Source organism: Lepidothrix coronata, unplaced genomic scaffold (assembly GCF_001604755.1).
Source record: "Lepidothrix coronata isolate B3197 unplaced genomic scaffold, Lepidothrix_coronata-1.0 Scaffold13, whole genome shotgun sequence".
Lineage (NCBI taxonomy): Eukaryota > Metazoa > Chordata > Aves > Passeriformes > Pipridae > Lepidothrix > Lepidothrix coronata.
Genome location: NW_016690193.1, coordinates 6,788,378 through 6,808,602, shown reverse-complemented (window position 1 = coordinate 6,808,602; position 20,225 = coordinate 6,788,378).

Below are 20,225 nucleotides of genomic sequence, written 5' to 3'. Positions count from 1 at the left end.
CCACTGTATTTAATGCTTGCCTACAGCTCTGAAATGTTGCATTCAATGACTCAATGGCTAATTTCTTCCAGACTCTGTTCCTATAGAGAAAGCTAAAATAATATTTTTTCACAGAATAATTATTACCAGTGAGAGGAATGAGGGATCTCCATGCTCAATAAAAAAGTATGTATTTTGATGCTTAAACATTAAGTAGAATGTTTGGTTCAGTTGACAAGTTGAACATCACATATGAAAGCACTTTGAATAGGACCACTTTGGCAGATAGATAGATCTAAAAAGTTTATCTGCCTGTCGCCCAACAGTCTCTGTTCACCAGTAAGTAAGCAAGATCTTAGATCAAACTGTGTTGTTATGGGCACAATACATCATTCTAATTAGCACATAATACTAGGTAGTTGTGTTCATTTTATTGTATTTCTTAACTGCTATTGCACTGTTATACAGACGGTTTTTATTTGTTTTCTTGCAACTTTCCCTCATTACATACCCCTAAAATGAATGCAAATGTGGTAAAGGCCATGATTTTACATACTAATGAACAACACAAATTATTGAGAAACATCTGAATTTTTGCCAAATTCATTTCAAACTCACTGTTGGTTAATTATGTTTTATTGTATTATGAAAACTGTTTTAACGTTACAGAAAATGCCCACTGTATGGTGCCTGAGGGGAAACTAGAATTCTTTCACATTTTATCAAAGATGGGGCAACCTATCAGTACCATGGCTACCACAATTTGGTTGTGTTAGCCTTTCTATGCATACAGGAGTTCCTTCACTCTGCCCAGCTTCTCAAATGTCTCAAGAAAGTACCTGAAGTTATAGCAATTTCTGCATTCTTGCCTCATGCTCTCAACAGCTGTGAAGAAAATCCAGCAATAGTACCTACTAATTTTGAATGATGAGGAGCCCATAATGAGAAAAGCTACTCCCACTGCAGAACCTTCCTTCTGAAGAAGGAGACTTCTCAACCTGTCACTAGGTTGAAAAGCATAACGATCTGTATCTAAATATTAGTCATTCAGTCCACTTTACCTTTTTGAGGTTGGTATATTTGTCTTCTTGAAGAAACCACAAAATTCCTTTATAGCACAATTTAAATTCTGCTGTGCTGGCATTAAAGCTAAGGAAAGCTCTGTTTTGCTGAGACGTTTCTTGCTTACAAGAGCAAATTCCTGTATTTACTGTTGGTCTGGCTCACTTCTTTCAATGAGTTGTGACTAATGATATCATGTTGGTTAGTCATTAACTTCTGTAGTTTTACAGCATTCACTAAAGTTGCTTAAAGTATTTCCATCATTTTGCCCTTTTCATCTCTATGAACTTTGTATGGGTACATCACATACAACTAGTATATGCAGAAAACACAAAAATTCTGAAGCTTACCCCTAACAACAAATATATATGAAAGAAAAATATATATCTATGATCTTTGGTGCTGTATAACAAGGCAAAAGTAAATAAATTTTCATTTGCCAAAATATGTATGCAGCAAGAACATGAATCCACGTCCATTTAGACTTTTTTTAAAGTCTGAAAATCAGTGATTAGAACTGATGTTGAAATAAAAATCCCAGCTCAGATTGGTATTTGAGCTAATCTTTTGGCCCACTGAGTCTCACAATGCATAAATATGTGCCTAATCATGGTATCAGAATTGTGACCTGTTAAATTCATACTATATTTAGATTTTTACAATAAGGAAGATAAAACACCAGTATGTTGCATCATTTAAACAATGACATATTTCCTTCATTTGTACAGTAGAGATGGTAAACTTACAATATACTAAGGTAGTTCCTCATAAATTTTCAGCATTTGTCGTGAACACCAGACTTATGGACTTCAGTACTACTTATGTTTCCTGTTCTCTGAAGTCTTTGTTTTCATGATGAAGTAATTGCTTCAAAATCTTGTTGCTATGGAAATCTGGAGGGGGGGTAAAAAAGAAGTCACAAACAAACTAAAAGTTCATAAAACCTATAAAATCAGTGCTTTCTTAAATTATAAGGGCTACCATTAAGTCACGGTTCTACCTGGTGCTCAGGTAAACAACTGAGCTTTTCATTCCTTTGTCAGGAACACAAATACTAGACCTATCAGAAACTCTGATAGTGAGAGCTATATTGTGATAGATATGAGTAGAGCAGACTTGTTATCATCATCTCATTTTACTGCAAAGTCAACACAGTGTCCATTGTATAGAAATGTTGTCCAAGTCATCTACTTTTGGGCAACATGCACAGTGAGGAAATATTCCAGAATATTTCTACTACTCAGTGTCCAATAGTGCTTCTATTAGCATCAATGTCTAAATTCTCACCTACTTCAAAACAACTGGAGCCATGACGCATTTACTAGAATAAAAGGAGCCTAAATGTATCCGGAGGGAAAAAATTACTCTGGGAATCTGGGCTTCGTTCATTGTTCCTGGTAGCAGTCAGGACTACATAACAAGTAAAATGATTCCACATTCATGGAACTTTTTCTCCCCACCACCTGCATGGCATGAGTAGATCTACAATTTTTTTTTTATTATTTTTTAATGCAATGTTAACGTTTAAAATCATTAATTAGAATCAAATAAAGTTTTTTAATATAGTGTTACTATATGTTACTGAAAGAGAATGTAGTCATTACAAAAAAACTTAGAATAGCTCTCTATTCCTAAGAGAGAACCATTTTAGGGGGTTGGCAGAGGTTTTTGAACATTTCCTCATTTGGGAGCAATCCCAAATTCACTTTGTTGTATCCAGATATTTACTATGGAGTTGCTAAAAATACAGTAGAGGACAATGACAGCAGAATCTGCTACAATGACAAATGAGATCCCATTTCTCATTAAAAAGACAGTGGCTGCTAATCAGTGTGTATAAATACTTCTTGGTGCCTTTGGCAAAACAACATTTTAAGGGCCCTTTCTCCACTTGTAAATGAATCCTTTGTCACTCCATCTCAAATTACAGTAAAGGAAAACACACTGTACACTAAAATATGAGCCTGTATGGACTAAGAAAAGGCAAAATTAAAATAAATTAACAAATACATAAACCCCAAAGATATTATTTATCTTTGCTGTCCCCTTTTTGATTATTCTCTGTGCAGGTCACTTCTTCCTTGGTGTGGAACAGGTTAATAGACATCCCTAGTTTTGGTCAAGTTATTAATTCTGACATTCTTCTCATATCTGAGATTATGTGTACCCATTCCTGCCCTCACACCTTTCCTTCTCCCAACCTAATCTATTGTTGAATAAACAGTACAGTTCCCTGCTGTCAAACCACAAAGAATTATTCTGACACCGCAATAAAGCAGGGAGAAGAAAACCACTGCAGAGTTTCAAAGAACATCTAGGAACCTGCTAGTTCAGACTAGCAAGTCATTGGCTCTGGTCATGGGTTATTGCATATAACAGAGGCAGCTGTACATGTAGAAGGGTACACAGTGGGGCAGACCCTCTGGGGAGGGACAGCACATGTGCTGTTTAGCAGCAGTGGAGACACACTGAGGGGCTCAGTCCCCATCAGCCACTGGAGCATTTTCTGTAGAACATCTGAGGTCTTGACTCCAGTGCAGATGCATCTCTTCAGGTCTGGGGCTGCAGGGATGCCTGGGCTCTCTTACTGAGGCTGGGGTAGCAGGAGGTGAGTTCTGTGCTTGCAGGAGGAGTGCACTGACAGAGGGTCTGTCTTGCACAAATGAGTTGTGACAAGGGATCAGCATACTGCACAGCATCAGTTTTTCTCCTTGATCCTGGTGGCGACCCATTTATTGTGTGGGTCAACAGCCAGCTGCATGGCTAGTGTTGGAAATATTCACATGTTTTCTGTGACCATGGGACTATCCAAGGATAAGAACTGTTGGGAAGAGACAGGGCCCACCTTTCAAAGTGGGACAAAAGGATTCTTATCAACAGGCTGTGCAAGCAAGTGGGAAGAGCTTTAAAGTGGAAACAGGGCATGGAGTCAACAACCAACAATTGAGGAAATGGTAGACTAGGTTGGCAAGCAAAGGGTTCAGGGTGATGAGAACTGTAGCATTCTCATTATTAAGAAAACAATGTTGAATGGAGCTCATTTCAAGCATATACACAGAAATAAAGGAGTACCTGCAAAAGAAGACAGTATCATGAGGAAAACGCTTGTACATTTTCTGGGAAATGAGCACAGCTTGGTGCCTCTCTGAAGTTCCTGTACGCTAATGCATGCCGCATGGGGAACAAATGAGGAAATAGAAATCAGGATGTAGTTGCAGGGCTATGAAGTCATCATAGAGGCGTAGTGAGAAATCACACAGCTGAAGTGCTGCAATGGATGGAGACATGTCCCACTTTAAGGACATTTAAGGGCAGGTTAGGATGGCATGAAGGAACAGTCGCTCTTTATGGGAGTGAAGCAGTAATACGTGAAAATCTGCCTTCAGATGAATGATGAGCTAACTGAGACCTTATGGGTCAGGCTTAGATGTCAGACCAAAGCAGGTGGTATAGTTGTGTGTGTCTGCTGCAGAACACCTGATCAGGAAAAAGTAGATGAAGCCTTCAGATAATCTCAATTTTGTAGGCCATAATACACATGAGAAACCTGAATAACCTCAGTATCTCCTGGAGAAACAACACAGGAGGGAAGCAACAGTCTGAGACTTACATCATTATCCCATTGGATAATGGGACAGGGTTGCATTCTCAGTAAGTTTGAACACCATACGAAAACTGGGAGAAGTGATTGATAAATCACTTGGTATGTGATATAAACCACCATACAGCTGTGCTGATATTCAAAGGGACCTCAACATGCTGAAAAAGATGGGCTGACAGGAATCTCATGAAATACAGCTAAGAGACAAATAAATTCCTGCATTTGCATAGGAATAACCCTACACATCAGTACAGGCTGCAGACTGGTTGGAAAAGTTGAACATAAACTGAGACCCATGTGCCCTTGTGGCACAGAAGGCCAAGAACCTCCTTGACTGTATTAGGAAGAACATTGCCAGAAGGTGGAGGGCTGCTCAGCTCTAGTGAGCTGGATCTGCAGTACTGTGCCTAGGTCTGGTATCTCCAGTACAAGATGGGGTTATACTGGAGTGATTCCAGCAAAGGGCAACAAAGATGAGTAAGAGACTGGAGCATCTGTCATAACAAAGAGAGGTTGAAAGTGCTGGAACTACTTAACATGAAGAAGCAATGGCCCAGAGGAGATCTTTTCAATGTTTATAAATATCTGATGGCAGAAGTAAAGAAAATGGAGCTAGACTTTTCTTCATAGGACCCAGTGACTAGACAAGAAGGCACAAACCAAAATAAAGGAAATTCTGTTTAGACACAAGAAAAAGGTGTTTGGGTTTTTTTGGTTTTCACAGGTTGCCCAGAGAAGGTGTGGAGTCTTCCTCCTTGGCAATATTCAAAACCTGATCAGACACAACCCTGAGCAAACTGCTCTAGGTGTCCCCACCTTGAGAGGAAGTTTGGACTAGATGATCTCCAGAGGTGCTTGCCAACCTCAGCTGTTCTGTGATTCTGTGATGTAGTAGCAACGGTGATATACGTTGGCTGCCAAGGTACACTTGGAGCTGTGTGCACAGTACAAGCAAATTTGGTGCCTGAAAAACAAACATATCTACATCTGTAAATCTATAGGTATGAATATAATATATCTGAAAATTAATACAGTGAGAAACTGATGTAGATTCTAGTGGTAATTTGTTTAAATTATTCTTAGAGGCAGGGAAAAGGGGAAAGGGAAAGTGCAAGGGGAAGAAAGTGTTACAAGTTGTCACTGAACCAGACTCAATCAGCAGTTTGAGTTTGTTAGGTGTCAGGACAGCAATAAAAATAAAGGATATAATAGAGTATATTTTATCACAGGCATTTTAGCTTATATAAGCTTTACTATGTAGAAGAGATGCTGACGGCCAAAAAAAGATGCTGATTTCTCCCTTTGTCCTTAAGCATGCCTCTATTTTATGAATTTTCAGTTCTTGTGTCACCAGTCCCAGGGTTTCTCTTATGCTCCCTATTACTACGGACAGTTCAAGGAAGATGTCAAAAAACTCTTAGGGTTTTTTATAAGGCAATGAATGCTTATATTTTTATATATATGTGTGTATGTGTATGTGTAATGTATGTATATATATGACAAGTATAATCCTAAATCTTATTTACCAGCTAAATTTCTATGAGACATATACTTTCACATACAAAACTTCTAAAAATCTATGGTTATAGTTAATTTATATAATGTAACAAATTTCTGTATAAGTAACTGATTCTTTTCTGAATACCACAACTCTCTTTGTTCTAAAAATAATTAATGATAGAGTATCATAGGATAATTGCAATGTGTACAAAATAGAGTGTTTCCCTTCTTTCACTTCACTTTCAGTTTTACTGAACTACAACCTGGTACACTATTACAAAAGGTACATCAAAAGACCTTTTCCTTTTCTTTATCCTTTTGCATCTCTACCATACAGTCATTACTGGAACTTTTCCCTATCTCTTTTTCCACATTTTTATCTTTTTAATCTGTCTGTCATGTTCTTAAGGTCTTTCATCATTGCATCTTCTTGCCTAATCTCTTTAGAGACAGGATAATCAGAACTGAATGTAACATTCAAAACAACTTGATAACATCATAGAGTCACACCCCTTTTCTTAGGAACAGTAGCAGGATGTGATTTTGAGATCAACTGCTACAAATTTTGTCGATACTTAATGAGCTGTTCAGGTATTTTTTAGGAATAGATCTAGTGAGTATTAAAGCTAAGAATTTCTATGATCTGGAATCTGCAGTTGTAAACCTGTTACCGACCTTAGAGTTACATCACATGCATTCATCTTGCAGTGTACAAGCACTGCTAATTAGCCTTGAAAACTGAAAATCTTGATAGAGTGACACCTGCACTCCCTTTGTCTTTTGTGTCCCTCGTCTGTGAGTGTGCAGTTGATGTCCTAGCAGTCACAGAGTTCCCCTTAAACCTTCTACCCAGTTCAGAGCTGGAGGAACTCTCCTAAAGCCACTTGATGCCTGTCCATGGCCTTCCCAAGTTCCCAGGCCTCCTTTTTGTTGCTTGCACATCCTAGAAGCACTTTGATTGAACTGGGAAATGTTTGCTAATTGTCCTTAGAGGGTGTATGTGAGCACTCATAAGTTGGATGAAATTGTGCATCTTGGATCTATGTGTGTGTACTCTACCTCACCACTAATGGCCAAAGCTACAGCATTGATCAACACACAAAGAAATGAATACTCTCACGTTTCCATCAATCTAGGGAATCATCGTATAATAATGTGTTCTCTCAGCAGCAAGTGGATGTTTGATGGAAAGCTATGAACAGAGACAGTCAATGTTGCAGGAACAGGAAACCAATTAAGTAAGGTCCTTATGGATTACACTGTGAGCATAGTGGGATGCAGAGCAGAGAGACTGAGTGCCATATGGAGCGTAGATGGTGAGCCCATCTGGGTGTTTTCTTTACAAAGGAGACCCACAATTTCATTATATCCATTCTGAGCTTCCAATTTCAAGCATCTTAAAAATGTTTGAATTATTTTTATTTGTACAGTAATTCATTTCTATGTATACACATCACTTGAAAGTATGTGGGTTTCAGCTATAAAGAACAAATCTCTGTTAGTGAGATTCAACAATGTGTGGTCAGATTTGAAAGTTCCCTTGCAGTCAGTAGCAAGAGACAGTAAAAAGCTCTAGTAGAGCTATAGGAATAGAACAGAAAGAAAATAACGTAAGAGCACAGCTATGTCCCTAATTCTTTTTAAACTCCAGGGGGGAATTAATCTGCAATTTTTCTTAACTTAATACCTTTCTTACTCTATTAATTTTCCAGTTTCAGTATTTCAGCTTAGTATGTTGAATTCTCCATTCAGCTGTACAATAAGGGGAAGGAAAGAGGAAGAAAAGATGACTGCTGTGTCCCACTTGGATGCCAGAGGCATAATGAAACCTTACACAGGAAAAGCCACAACCATTGTGTATCAAGGACTCTTTATCAAGGAGTGTAGTAATAGGACAGGATGAGAGGCAACAGTTTTAAACTTAAAGAGGGTAGATTTAGGTTATATATTAAAAAATTCTTCACTTTGAGGACTGTTATGCACTGGAACAGGTCGCCCAGAAAAGTTGTGGCTGTCCCATCCCTAGAAGTGTTCAAGGCCTGTTTGGATGGGGCTTTGAGCAACCTGGTCTAGTAGAAGGTGTTCCTGCCCACGGTAAGGAGGTTGGAACAAGATGATCTTTAAGATCCCTTCCAACCTAAACCATTATATGATAACCTTTTCCTCAAATAAAGAAGGGGAATCCTGTGTCTCCAAAACCTGGAATATGATTTTTGTACGCAGAGGACATTTTTTTTTAACCTATTTCATTTTGCACTGCAGCAGAATCACACAATTGCATGTCTTAGTTGAACTTTTCAAATCACCATATCAGGCACTCAAGCACTTACCTGATCATGTTCTGAGTCTTATTTAGTGCCTTTCTTATTGTTGGAGGTGGATTTTTTCTTAAAATAAATAGGTGTGTGGACCTAGACAGTTCATTATTATAGGGGCTGAAAAATGTAAATTTTTGTGTTTCAGCCCAGAATGCATACAGCCTATTTTAAAACATTCAGTTCTTTTAGCTTTGTCCATTTTCATGTGCCCTATCCACCATCAAAGAGAACACATACACTGAACTAACCTGGTAATGATTACACTTATTTACTCCTATAGGTTACCACATAAACCTGTTTCTATATCTTCCTGATCTACCTTCAAGAATTAGTCAGTGATAGCTCAGAGAACTGAAGACCTGACAACTAAAATAAAATGGTTTTTGTGGAGTTTTCCAACCAAAAATACTTGCATCTGTGATACATACTTTGTGCTGAATTGAACAGATTTATCGTCATTCAGTGTATACTAGGACTTTCCTTTATTTTCCGGCATAAAACTGTTTTCTCTGTTTATGGATCAAAATATATGCAAATCAATTCACTGCTTAAAAACAAAACCACCAAATGAAACTGTAATATCCAGCTACAAACCTTATTCTGAGTTTCAGATGACCAGACCATTTTTTGCCAGCCCAAGGACAACAAGAACTTTCTGTCTTGCACTTGTCATTTCAGTGTACTTGATAAATTGGACTGGACAGTAACAAGAAGCTGGAGCCTTTGGAATTTGGCACTATGATAACTTTGAATACAGTAGGAGAATCAAATAGCTGACACTTTTGTAGACATAAATCAGAAGAAAAAATATATCTATGTTCAACATGGTAGCAATTGCATCAGTGTTGCTTCATATAAACACAACTACAAGGACAGTGTCTAACTGTGAGAGGTATTATAAGTTTTGTGTCACAAAAAACAAAACATTTTTTCTTTCATGAAAGAAATAATGAGTTTCTAAACTGAAAATAAATATGTACTGAAATAAGAATGTGGACAGCATTCTTTTTTGTAGGTTTGCTGTAGCAGAAAAGAGACATAATAGCAATTTAAGGCATGTTTATGCAAATATAATAATAGAATGTTATTTCTATTCTGTTACAAGAGTGACCGCAATACCACAGAAAATCATTTGAAGATGAATGACACCATTAAAAACATCTGTCATTCTCAAAACATTGAAAGTAACCTATTTTCTGCATCTGTACCTATCGTTACCGGCTTTGAGATACTTGCTAGTCATGCTTTTCAGCCTTTCAGAAGATTTCATTGGTACAGGACATCTCTCCCATCTGTGTCTTCACCCTTAAGTGATCTACCTAGGGTAAGTTTTTCCTTTATCAGTGTTGGTCTGATGTAGGCCAGAGGCTTATAGCTTAGCCTGAATCCTTTGAAGTAACTGGAAATAAACTCTGATGGGATTTGCATCAAAGACTAAGCATATTCTCCATACAATAATTAAAAAGCCCCGATGACACAGAAAACATTTATATGGTACTGTATTTGTACTGCAAGTTAAAATCTGCATGTTTTATATTTTCCTATAATTTTCAACTATATTATTCAATAATTTCTCATGTAAAATATCTTTCCAGAAAGTCTCTTTCAGTTTTATTAGAGTTTTCTTTCCCATTTGAAATGTCAAGTGTATCTGTCCTTTTCTCTAAAATTTATTTTCATACACAAAACTTTATTTATGGGTTATCAAGAGAAAGTAGCAAAAGTAGTTACCATGTCAATATAGTACCCCCAAAAGGGTAACAAATATTTTCTGTGAAAATATAATTTTTTTTATTCTGTATGGCATTTTTTCCCACTACCTCACCCTAATCTTTTACATTTACTGTTGATTGTTCTTTTTATTTTGTATTTCCTAAGTCTGGCTTCCTATGTTTTTCTTTCTTTCTTTTTTAAACTACAAAACAAAAAGAAAGTTCACAGCAAATATAGCTAAACAAGAAATCAGCTGGATCATTTTTACATCAAATCTATGACAATGGAAAAGTAAGTCTGCAAAAAAAACCAGAGAATTGCCTTCTGAGAAGGCCTATAAGGCCTGAAAAAGACTCAAAGTCTTTATCTCAGGTTGCTTTTAATAATTTGTTTTCTGCTAAGCAGACGGTGTAGGAGTCTGCTGTATTTTTTCTATTTTGAGCCCTTCTGTTCCATGCATTGTTGGGACCAAGAAAATAAGTTTTTAAATGCCCTCTTCCTCAAATATGAAGCATCTTTCTCCTCACTTCTCAGGGTGTATGTTTCCTGCTCTTTGTCTTCCATATGTTCAAGAACTGGTTGTCTGGGGGTTTTTTGTTGGGAGTTTCTTTCCCAAATTTGCTTTCGTTTGCTTAACGTGGATCTCATTTGCCTCTCTCCATGCCTGGTTAAGTATATTTACTGTCAGAGCCAAATTAACCTTACAAATACAACCTCTCTAAAACAAATCTGATTCTACCACACTACAACAACATGAATTTATGAAGACTTCTCATCTTTTCATGCTACTTAAAAAAAAATAAATTGTTATTGAAATCTCTATTGAAGGAAGGGATTTTGCTGAAAAGATTGAGTACCAGAACTTCTAATAACATTACTTCAACCAAACCATAGAGATCTAAAACGTGATTACCATGAAAGCTTCTTTAGGGTAAAGATAGCTTCAACACTGTAGATGTTCTCCCGAAAATAGGAATAATCAGTTGCTACCTTCTAAAGTTATTGCATCTTTAAATCAATATGTACAAGTTAGACAAAGTATTCACTAAATAACTGTTCTACAACAAAGATAAGTTGATCAAAATATATATGTCATAATTGGAATGAATAGCAGTCTTTTGTTTGACTAAATGCAACTTTCAGTCTTTTCAGTCCTTTTATTTGAACTTTCTGGCTCTTCCTAAAACTGGGCTATATATGAAGTCAAAACAAATAAACTGAAGGAAAAAACAACAACAAGCCAAAAACAAGAAAAGAAAACTTTGTAATTTGAAATTTGGCTTGATTTCTTGGCTACCCTTGACCATCCACACTCCAAAATGAAACAGAAATATTTCATTAAAGGCCTAAAAACATAAGTTTTATCATCAAACGACAAAAAAATCCAAAAAACCCAGCTCACTTTCTATACAACACTACATACAACATAGAGGGCTAAAACTATACTTTTTTCCAGCCTTTTATTCCTTTCTTTCTAGCATTCTTTACAGTAAATCATTCCAGCTGTGGTAAATGTTGTTCAAGCATGGATCTGCAATACATTTTACACTTTGATATTCATAAGCACACATTTCCTTCCAAGCTGAAGATATTTATCACAGTTTGACTGGCAGTTAGAGGCATATTTTCTAGAACAAATATGCCATACATTTGGCTTTCTTTCCCACTTTTAACTTTTGCTTGTAACTAGATTATACTCCTTTTTTCCTTATGTTGGGGGGAGAAATTCCAATTATTTGTAGATCTACTGCAAACTACTAGTCCAACTCTTTCGTTTATTTTCTTCGGATGAAAATGTGAATCAAATTCTGTATCTTTATTCCAGTAATTCAGTACTTCTTCAAAGAACATCAAAGCTCTTTTTGATCAAATGGGAAATGATCAAAGACTAAGCTTGTTAGGAAAAAAGAGTCCACACAAAGTGGAAATTCTAGTGCCTTTTTTCACTTTTATCTGAGCTCCCTGCTTTGATTATGTGTTTTATTGTATGAAGAAGGTTGATGATAGAATAAAGTAAAACAGAAATTGAGGGCCAATGGAGGTGTAAATATTAGTGAAGTGCTTGACTGTTCATGCTCTTGTATTCAGTGCAATTCTAGCTTCTCAGTTATACCTCATTGAGTACTCCACTCTCATGTACACACATAAGTGTCCACCTCAGGTTAAATAGGACTTGAAATTCAGAAAGGATCTGCCAGTAGGAAAATAATGCATGCTCCTGGTTAACCTGGTACTGCGCTAGAGCCACAAGTACTCTGAGAGGCCGATACAACTCTTTTCTATTATTAATTAAGCCCTCATGTGTAGTTCTGCATGTATTTTTGCACTGCTACCACTTACGCTACACTAAGGTGACTTAAGATGCTAATTCAAATATAGATAGTTTGAGTTATTACTGAACTGGAGATAGCTATGACACTGAAAATGACTAAGAAGTTGGGGAGGGAGGGGTTATTTTCTATAATTTCTTAATATATACTGAATCCTAAATTAGGGCCCCGTGTTTTTTCTAAATTTGCATGACATCAAAGTTGTCATCATATGGACTGTACACAACGCCTAAATGTATATGCTACAAGGAAGGTTTTTGGAGGGGATTAAAAGAATTCCTTTAAAATCATAATAGCATCATATATTTTGAGTGTAGAAATTTAACTTTCAGGCTTGGTTTATGCTTTTATATGTTTGCCATCTATACCTGTATGCTTTCTTACTATATATTTTATTAATTAAACCACAGATAAGGAAATTGAGAATTGTTATATTTCAGGGATATGTGTCAAAACAAAGTCTTCAGACAGGCTCGTTCACTTTCTGAAAATTAAAAAAAGAAAACACTTAATTTTTAAGTCTTTGAAATGTTAAAGAAATCTCATTTTTTTAACAGGTATTACCTACATAATAAAAAATTCAGCCAAACCAGATAGTAAAGAAAAAAAAATCTTTATCCTTACATTTTATTTACACTCAGCATAGGAATTCCAATTGCCTTACTCCTCTCCTAGATTTTCCTCTCATATTTTTAGCACCACTTATCTCCAAACCTCATACCTTATCCAATCAGCTCTTTTTAACCCCATACGCTCACATTTTAGCACCTTGACCACCCCTTTAACAGCCATCATAGAACTGATTAACCTTATCCTAGAACATACATCAATAGCAAACAGTGAATAAAACCATGTAGGTATCCTGTTGGAGACAGATATTTGCAAGGAGAATTCAGACAGTTTTCTCAGAGGTGAAATGCAAATTGAATTGATCACAGCTTACAAATGCATTTACAGAAAGAAAGAACTGCCAGTTAATCCAGCAAAGGAGTTATACCAAAGAGAGGATTAATGACTAGAGGTTTAAATCAGAAAAACTCAAACTGGAAATGAAGCACAAATTATTAACCAAGTTTCATGGTTCAGATTCACCACTGTAATGTATTATCAAGGAAATTTAATATTGGATAATTCTGAATATCTTCCTATTATACCTGGTACTAATCAAAGGTAACAAAGAAAGTATCAGCCCAGAATAGGGAAGGAAATGTTTACAAAGTAACTTCCACATCATATATTTTCAAAACCTTGAGATTTGATGGACTTCTTCCTGATACCTAAAAGATGATCTGAAAACTCATAGAATCATTCTCTTTGCAAAATCATCAAGGAGGAGTTAAGCACCAAAATACTGGAAAAGTGTAAAACTTATGTTAGTAAATGTAGTAAGTGTAGTGTTTATGTAAAAAAACCCTAAGAAGCAAGTAAAATGGAACTAAAGTGATATAACCAGCTTGTGCTTAGTTCTGAGAAAAATCTGAGCAAACCATTTACAAACATTCTGCAGAAGTAATACAGATCATATACTTCATCATCATAATGTAGGCTCATAAGAAGCCAGAAAGCTCCAATGGATTTAATTGTTAGATGGTAAGCACAAAACTACTTGGATAACCTTAGCCCAAGAGCAGTTAACATAATGAAATTCAGAGTGTTTTGGGGGATATACAGAAGCCTATACTTAGTTAGGATCTATTCAATGACTTCACTACTGGCATGGATGGTGGGGCAGGTGATGCTTAATGAATCTGCACTAAGGTAAGGGGAATGACATCTAAATTGCAGGACAATGTGTAGGTGAAGAACTGGAAATTGGTGCAAGACATTATTCTTGTCCAACAACAGCTAAATACGTACAGGATAAAGGGGAAAAGATGCAAAAGAATGACCTAGGTAGCAGATCTCAGTCTAAATACCTGTTCCCTGCTCTAATTATCATTGTCACAGACCTCATGAACTGAGCAGACTTAGTTACTGCAGTCCTAGAAAGATGGTAATTAGCTGAATACAGCTTTGAGATTATCAACAGGTGGTCAGAGGACCAGAAAAGACAGGAAGACAAGACTGGACAGTTTTTTAACCTAAAGAAAAAACTGAATATGGATATAGGTATTAAGATATGGTTATTAACATTACTAGAGAGATGTCTCTGCCTGAATTAGGTTGCAAATGAGACCATATGCCAAAGTCAGTAGTACAGATTTATATTTATCAGTAAATATGAGGTAGAGAGAGATAGAAAGAAAAAGGAAAAAGAGAGAGGAGTGGGGAGAAAAAGAATGTGACAGAGGGAATGATTAAGTAGAGAAATATCACCAGTTTGTGGATTCCAGTGGTGTCTCACTTATCCTCTTCTTCTGGTTTTCTGGGTGGTGAGGGTTCCAGTCTTGTCAAAGTGATGGTTGCAATCTAGATCTGTCAAGGGAAGCCCATAAGTGAGGGAAGGCCCCGATGAAACGCAGAGCCCATAGGGGTTTTATTATGCTTAGGCTAGGTAGAAATGCCCTGGTACCTCCCCTGGGACAAGGAGTTTTACAATGCATGATGTAATACTGGATCACGGGACATTTCTTGAGCCTTTGACACCTTCTAAGACATTACAGCTGCCTGTTACATCAGCACAGTTGAGTCCATTACGACCCATTGCTTCCGTTTGAAGAGACTAGAATGTTTGCTAAGGAGGATGAGTTATGAGACAGACCAAACTCCTCTCTCTCAGCAATTGTAAATACAAAATTAAGGGGCTCCAATCGAGGAAGTATGGAAAAAGAGAGAAATAACAATCCTTTATTAAAACATGTATATATGTTGGCAAAGACAGTAACAGCACACAAAAACAAATAGACAATAGTCCTGTACCCAAAAGTCCCCATCAAAAAAAAGACACAGTCTGAATACTTCTCTGTCCTCTGACGCGACTCTAATCACAGTTGTGGGGGTACTGTTGGATCACTGGATGTGCAGAGCCTGCAGTGCTCTGTGGTGGCCTGCAGGGGGCACTGCTGGGCTCTGGCGGTCACCACGCGGGAGGTCTCGGATCACAGGAGAAGCCGAAAAAATGGGGACCCTCTCCCAATGGAAGAAGGGGAAAAGAAAAGCAGTCCACCTCTACGGAACTCACTGTTGTCCTCGGCTAACAGTGTTTCAAGGCTCCTCCCTTTCTCCCAATGAGCACAAAACTCTCCGATGAAATCGCAGTAGGTTTGGGCTGGAGGCAAGGGTAGTGTGCAAGCAAGCAGAGGCGAGTGGTCAGGAATGACCAGGTGAAGTGCAAGAAAAACCGGCCTCAAGGTTTTTTTTCCAAATGCACACACAGACCCCGTTGAGAGAGAAACCCAAACTGTTCTCCCCTTTGTGAGGAGGGCAGCAACAGAGCAAAACTCCTCCTCCCTCACTCCAGTCTCACATGGGCCATCACTCAGGAATGCAGTTTTGCCACCCAGGTCTTTTGTAAAGCTAATTTCCCCCCTCCCCATTCAAACTCCATCTTTCTTACATTGGGGCAGGGGAAGAAAAATTCCTCCTTGGATTTTATAACCTATGACACCCATTGTGGCCCAACAGAAGAGATATCTCCAGGCCACCCATGAATGTTTCAGTGCTTCTACAGAAGGAAGTTATCACAGCTGAGTCATTTGTGTAAGGACAAAGAAACATTGGTTCACCTTGAGGGATTTACCTCTCTCTTTACCTTGTTCAACACCCAGCTTGTAGCCTGAGGTGTTGGTTGTGCATGCCTGCAGCACCTGAGTGGTTACTTTGCACATTGTCAGCTTGCACCCTGATTTTTTGAGCCATTAGCATTCCAGCCTCTCACAGTCATGGATACATTCTTCTCCTGGGATAAATGGACAATAGCACCACCTTTATCTTATCTCAAGTTCCCCTCATAGTCAAAATTAGTAGGCATTGTAAGGTAAACATATACAGGTATTCTTCCCAAGAATGCCAAGGCAGTGGACGGATTAAAAAAAATGGTTTATTTCAGGTGCAAGGACCACTTTTATACAATGTGGCGCATCAGGCCTTCGGGGCAAAAGGCGAGTTCCTGCCCCCTCAGGGCCCCTTTTATCCTCTCTGTTTCTGCCCCACCTTCCCAAGGCCTCTATGCATGTCTGTTAGGGCTCTCTCTCCTCTCTCACATATCAGAGAGAGGTTGAGAACTTCTCCTGCTATGCATGGCAGGGGGAAAACATTGAAACTGCCTTTGAGAAAGACTTATCAATTAGGCAGAAAGCCCTCAATGAAAATCGAGTTCCTAACTTTCTGTTACAAACTCTTCTGAAATTATATCTACCCCTACAGCATATTCAGGAAGGGGTGGGCTGTGGTGAACAGTTGCTTCTCTTCGTAGTTTGCTACAGTCGACAAAAGTCTTTCAGTGATTTTAACAATGTTTAATCAACTAACCCTTTCAATCTCTCACAGTAGGATAGGTTTCAATTATGTTAAAGGCTGTGAAAAATGAGAAAATAATTTTTTCTTACATTACTGAATGGGGACATGGGATAGGTTTTAATTATGATAAATGCTGTGAAACAAAGGAAAAATAATTTATTTCTGCATTAGAGTGACATACCAGACAAGAATTAACAGGCTTCACTAACAGCAAAAAGAACAGGATATTAGGAAAGAATTGGGATTAGAAGGACTGATTTGATGGCATAGGCTGACCAGTAAACTAAGGGAATTTCCACTATTGACGCAATTCACAGGCTAAGCAATACAAAGGTCTGGGTAAAGCAGAAACTAATATTGTTGATACAGGTGAAACTGATATAGCTGATGTAGCTGATACAAGTGATAATCCATAAAAAATCCCACAGCACCTAGGAAGATGATGTTATAGAGGTAGAGTCCCATCAAATGCTTTTAAGCTTATGTAACAAGTATAGGCTGGGGCCTCCTTTGGAAGGTGAAATGTCATTCTTTCAAGCTTCTACAGCATGTAAAACATCATACCTAATCTTCATATGACATTTTCTCAGAAAAGGAACTTGGAAAAATAAATAATAAGTCTATAAATTCATATTATAATGTCTTGAAGAAAAGACCCCTATAGAGATCGGTTTTCAGCCACATTTTCTAAAGCGCTGGTTTCACTCCTCTGTATTTTATTAACTGAAGATAATTTGATTTAAAACAGTCTACTTCATTAAAAAGTTGTTTGAAATTACTATTCAATAAATCCAGATTTCAGAATTCTTAATAAAACTGTGAAAGTTTGACTTTGAAATTCCAAGTACCAAAATCATAAAGAGATTATTATGCTTTCCTGGAAGTTTTTTGCTGAAGAATTAAAAGACTTACGAAGTTGTATATGCACCAAATACTTGACACAAACCAATTCAGTATGATTGAAGATATATTCTGTTGGGTTTTGCATTAAAAATGCAAATAAGATGAAAAAGGTGTGCAAAGGAGATTAAATGATGACCAAGTGATTTTTTTTCCAAGTACATACTTGACAATATAGCAAACCCAATTATTCCTCCCAATCCACATTTCATACTTATATCGCATAAAATCCATTGTCTAGTGCCCTCAACGGTTTTCAAAGTTGTTATTTACAGATTTTCAAGTTGACAGTAATGTAGCCATAACTTTTACTGGACTTCACTTCATTAGTCTGTTCCTCCCTGTGGTAATTTCATTATGTCTTCAACCTGCATTCTAACTCCCACTGCTACAATTAGTTGTGAAATTTAAAGCTACCAGATTGTAAAGTTATGCTACCTACTACCTACTACCCAAGGGTAATTTAACCATTAATTACTGTAGCACCAGCTAACATTCCTCCCTTCTAGTGAATGAGATCCTCAGAGTTCATAAACTTTCTATATCCCTGGGTGTGTACTTTGTTGATCTGAGTCTGAATGTCCACACTAATATCACAATGAATAACAGGACTTAAAAGCACCCCTTAAATTGCCCAGTAATTTCAATGAAAATAAAACAAAAATGAGAGAGCTGGATTAGGAAAACACTATGGAAAACTGACAGAGAGAGCAGGACCTCTGTGATTCTGAATGCTTTTATTTGGCTGCATTTTTCCATGGATGAAAAGCCAGAAGGGGTCATATACTGAGTAAACAAAAGCATAAATTCTACTCTTGAGTTCATTGGGATTATACTCATGGAGCATAAGTCTTTGAGAATTGGATCCTTCAGCAGTCAAAGGTAGGGGAAATGATGGGAAGGCCAGTTGTTCACTCTGTTCTGATGTCACGGTTGATCATCAATATGATCACACATGAACCTTCGTGAGAGGGAGGTTGAGAGGCGGTAGTAACTTGGGTTCAAGTATTTTTTCATTTTATGGGGTTCACAGTCTCACCCAGTCTGTCTCAACCCTGGGAACAGGAATCAGAAAACCCAGTGTCAGGCTGATAAGGAGGAAGTGATGAGGGAGAAAGGGTCTTACATCTCTTAAGTGAGGTATCTAAATCAGGACACTACTCAGTAGCAACTACTTTCTATGCAAGTGTAAACCTTCTGCTGGATTTAGGCATCTCAGCATCCATAAAGAAATGCAGGTTTTTTACCAGGCACTAAAGTACTCCTTAAACAAAGAACCTCACTTATAACTTAGGTTTCTTTCCTTCTCAGATATTCTTTCCTGAAGTGTCTTTTCTTTTAAAGGATTTCCTCTAGGTGTAGATATATATGAAGTTTTGTCAGTTGTTTTGTTTAAATATCTGCCATTCCATTAGTGCCTTTTTGTACTACCACACTGGGCATCAGAGGGCCTAGTGGAGCCCTTCTTTTGCAGCATACAGTAGTTCAGCAAGGGAAAGAGGAGGAGACATGCACTCTTTCAAGTGCATGGAATATCACAGTATGCATTGTTTAGTAATAACTGAAACACTGGTGTCCATTTTAGTCACAAATTTAAAACTCAGCTCCATATGGGCTACGATGAAGAAAATTAACTCCATTTCAGCCAAATCCAGTACAACCAGTCATGAAATTTTAGGTTTATTACTCCTGCTCTAATCACTGGCAGGACAATACAGATATTTCCTACTTCAAGCATTATGCTGATGCAAAGGTCTTGGTTCTTTTTCTTACCCCTTCTCCTTTATTTGTTCTTTCTTAAATCCTCTAGAACCTACATTGGCATCTGTAGAGCCAGTAGAGGCATATAATATATTGTTTAGATGTTGATGATGATGCTGCAAACAGGCTACTAAACTCAGACACAAAGCCTAGAGGGTCGTGATCTTACCATTCTTTCTGTGGCAGTAGTATTAAACCTAATATCATCTATTTGAGCTGGTTTCTTTCCTTTTTGATAGAAACAAAATCTTACATTAGTTTGAAGATAGTACACCTCTTCTACCAAAATTCCCCTTTACCTACATCTTTTTTCCTTCCCTCTGTTGTATACAGTATATATATATAGGATATATAAAACACAAAACTATCAATTGGCTGATACATTATGAATGTTTCATAGTTTGTACTAAAAAGGTCTTGATTTCGTACAAGGGACAAAACTGTCAGAAGATGGTAGTGAGGACACTTTATCTATGAACACACAAGGGGAGTGTCTGAAAAAAACATATGAGGGTGAAAATATTCTTTAGGCAGAAGAAAATGAAAACAAATTTCATGCTCTCTGGGTATCCTGCTGTATTAAGGGACTGAACTTATTCTTCATTGCCAAAGAAGAACTAAATCATTGAACTGCGGGAAAGATGCAAAGTGTAAAGTGCAAAG